We start from the raw sequence: 3,340 nt of genomic DNA, 5'->3' as shown, positions 1-3,340 counted from the left end.
AGAGGTGGTCCGTGTTACTAGGGGCACACCAATATGACATCGAATACAAAAGGTCCAAACAGCATGGAAATGCTGATGGGTTATCGCGCTTACCGTTGCCAGTGGTAGAAGAGGCGACTACAGTGGACCCAGTGGAGATGTTCCACTCAACCATAGTGGAATGTCTACCAGTAACAAATTCTATGATCGAAAAGGAAACAAGAAATGACCCGACTCTCTCACGAGTCTACGATTTAACGGTGGAGGGATGGCCAGCACATGGCGAACCAATGTTGCCAGCATTTTCGCAAAGAAGAGAACAGCTGTCAGTGTGCCGAGGAACCTTGATGTGTGGATCTAGAGTGGTGATTCCACCCAAACTCCAGCATAAAGTGCTAAAGGAGCTTCATGAGGGGCATCTGGGGGGAGTGAAAATGAAGAACCTAGCCAGAGCGTTTGTGTGGTGGCCAGGTATTGATGGAGACATCGAAGAAATAACCAAGAGCTGTCTAGGATGCCAGAAGGCCCAAAACGCCCCACCACAAGCTCCTCTGCATCCATGGGAGTGGCCCTCATCTCCATGGCAAAGGGTACATATCGACTTTGCTGGTCCATTTATGGACTCAATGTTTTTAATCGCGGTGGATGCACACTCCAAGTGGCCGGAGGTAATAAAGATGTCCTCCACCACCACGGAAAAAACCATCACAGTATTAAGGACCATATTTGCCAGGAATGGGCTGCCGGAACAGATCTGTTCTGATAATGGACCGCAATTTGTGTCCGAAGAATTCAGGAAGTTCTTAAAAAGCAATGGGGTTAAGCACTACACGTCCGCCCCATACCATCCCGCCACCAATGGATTAGCTGAAAGGTTTGTCCAGACCTTCAAGAAGGCCATAAAGGCCATGGGTAATGAAGACATAAATCTACAACATAAGGTAGATAACTTCTTGTTGGCGTACAGGAATGCAACACATGCGGTCACAAACCAAACTCCCGCCATGATGTTTTTCAATAGAAGACTAAGATGCCGGCTGGATTTGATTAAGCCAAACGTCAGAAGGGACGTAGAGAACCGGCAATTTCAAGGCATGAATGAAAGGCCAACTAGAACCTTCCAGATAGGTCAACAAGTTTTGGCCCGGGACTATCGTACCGAGAAATGGCAGCCTGGAACTATTGGAAAAAGGCTAGGGCCACTGATGTATACCGTGGACATTGGTGAAAGCATAATAAGGCGCCATGTTGACCAGATCATAGAGTCATCCACAAAGGGCCAACCTACTCCACAACTCTATACGCCTAATGTTGAAGCAGAGATACCCAGAGCATCTACCTCCGATCCGGTAATACTGGAATCAGATGAACCTGACACTGTCCTTCAAGCAGAATCGACCTTGCCAGAAGAACCTACTACACCACCGAAAACTACTACACCACCAAGGCGTTATCCGGACAGAGTCAGGAAGCCTCCAGAGAGACTGAATCTGTGAACTGTTTTACATAAAGTTGTATATATGTTATGATGTTATATTAATGGGAATATATATATACTGTTAACCTAAAAAGGGAGGATTGTAGTGTATGTAACGTTCCACCTTTAAGAGAACTATTTTAAGGGTTGCACTACTTTATCTTGACTACTGTATACTGTAATACCGGTGGTGACCACACCGGTATACAAGTGCTGTGTAAGGATTTATTGGGCAGATTCGCCCTGACCTTCGAATAGTAAAGTCCTGTTAAAGTTACTCTTGTAGTCTGTGTATTAATTCGCCATATAACACACAGACTTTACAATGGCCTCCAACCTCACCAGTGCTTTCTGCCCCACGGCAATTCTGCAGCATTTCCACAGACAGACCTCCAGCTCTCCCGAATCCACTCCCGTTAGAATGCCCAACAACTTCCGAACACTGCCCTGACCAACTGCGAATTTATTCTGGATGGTTGCATTGACATTCTGGGCCTTGACGGCTATACCGTAGTGCCAATCTTTAAAAACACATCACCCCAGATGGGATTCAAACCCACAATCCCTGGCTTAGGAGGCCAGTGCCTTATCCATTAGGCCACTGGGGCTGTACAGAAAATGCTGAAAATCATGAGTCTTAAGGGTCAGTTTGTGACCGCCAAATCATTATTTACAGGGCAAATTATTCTCACTGCAGACTGAAAATCTTTGATTAGGATTTAAAATGCACATTGTTGGGAGGCTCATGAATCGATTCACCCCATTCTCCCCATGTGGCCCGAACAGTACGGTAGGTAATCAATCAAACCCAAACTGCACAGCCAGAGTAAAGTTTGTACAGGACACAATTTCAAAATTTGCAGATGACACAAAACTTGGAAGTGCAGTGAACAGTGAGGAGGATAGCGATAGACTTCAAGAGGACATAGACAGGCTGGTGGAATGGGCGGACATGTGGCAGATGAAATTTAACGCAGAAAAGAGCGAACTGATACATTTTGTTCGAAGGAATGAGGAGAGTAAATATAAACTAAAGGTTACAATTCTAAAGGGGGCGGATGAACAGAGAGACCTGGGGGTATATGTGCACAAATCATTGAAGGTGGCAGGGCAGGTTGAGAAAGCAGTTAAAAAAGCTTACGGGATCCTGGGCTTCATGAATAGAGTCGTAGAGTCATAGAGTCATAACGGCAGAGATGGAGGCCATTCGGCCCATCGAGTCAATGCCAGCTCTCTTTAGAGCAATCCAGTCAGTCCCATTCCTCCGCTCTATTCCCATAGCCCTGCAAGTTTATTTCCCTCAAGTACCTATAGCACCGTTAACATAGTAAAATGTCCCAAGGTGCTTCATAGGAGCGATTATCAAACAGAATTTGACACGGAGCCACATAAGGAGATATTAGGACAGGTGTCCTAAACCTTGGTCAAAAGGGGTAGGTTTTAAGGAACATTTAAAGGAGGAGAGAGAGGTAGCGAGGCGGAGATGTTTAGGGAGATACCGTGCCCACTGTCCATTCCCCAACCCTGCCTGGTCTTTGTTTTCATCAGTGAGCTCTGGAACTTTGCTCAAATTTGATTCACAATTCACGGCCTTCTCCGCCATCAATACTCCACTGGAATACACTGTAAGACTCAGCTGCTGTGACTCTGATCTTCTATTCAGTTGCTGCAGTTTGAAGGTAACTTTGTCCAGTTCACAGCCCATCCCCCATCGTTGCTGTTACCTGCTGAGTCTGTGACTGTCCCACTAGTTTATTTTGCTGCTGTCTGGGTCCTGGCCAGAAATTCACTCTCCTGGGCCGACGTCCATTTCTCCACTGTTTCTGGGTCTTATGGTGGCCTCCAACTTCACCAGTGCTTTCTTGCCCCACGGCAATTCTCCAC

General features: G+C 46.3%; 1 non-coding gene across 1 annotated transcript; it reads right to left on the bottom strand.

Moving 5' to 3' along the window:
- Positions 1-1,991: 1,991 nt before the first annotated feature.
- On the bottom strand, positions 1,992-2,064 carry trnar-ccu (transfer RNA arginine (anticodon CCU)). Its single transcript has one exon. It is a non-coding gene; the product is annotated as a tRNA-Arg (tRNA).
- Positions 2,065-3,340: the final 1,276 nt, after the last annotated feature.

The sequence above is a fragment of the Somniosus microcephalus genome, chromosome 28 (assembly GCF_052327205.1).
Source record: "Somniosus microcephalus isolate GS21.2 chromosome 28, FLI_Smic_1.0, whole genome shotgun sequence".
Lineage (NCBI taxonomy): Eukaryota > Metazoa > Chordata > Chondrichthyes > Squaliformes > Somniosidae > Somniosus > Somniosus microcephalus.
The sequence above is the reverse complement of the archived record's forward strand: the minus strand, read 5'-3'. Positions and strand labels throughout refer to the sequence as shown.